This window comes from Mus pahari, chromosome 9, assembly GCF_900095145.1.
Source record: "Mus pahari chromosome 9, PAHARI_EIJ_v1.1, whole genome shotgun sequence".
NCBI lineage: Eukaryota > Metazoa > Chordata > Mammalia > Rodentia > Muridae > Mus > Mus pahari.
The window spans coordinates 68,017,946-68,018,336 of record NC_034598.1 but is presented as its reverse complement, the minus strand read 5'-3'; positions in this window follow the sequence as shown (position 1 = coordinate 68,018,336).

Here is a 391-nt window from a genome sequence, read left to right as displayed (position 1 = left end):
ACTCTAACTTGCGTTTGAAAGCATTGCGCTGGGCATAGGAGGATAAACTGTTGGAAAGGGAAAGAGGGGACCTTAGAAAAAACAAATAGGATCACTGTGCACGAGCCCAGGCTAGAGAAAGTAGTAGTGTGTGCTAGAATGGTGGCAATAGGACAAAGGAAAGTAAATGACTTCACGGAAATGTAAGAGAGAAATCTGGCAAGCTTTGTTGATTGATGTGGTTTAGACATGCTGATCCTTTGAGATGTCCAGATGATGATTTTGACTAGGCATTTGGGTATAAGAGTGAAGAACACAAAAGTCTGGGTGTAAGTTCAGGATTTATCAGACAACTGGTAAAAACTGAGTCATAGATTTTTTTTTTTTAATTTAAATGCACTTTATTTTTAGA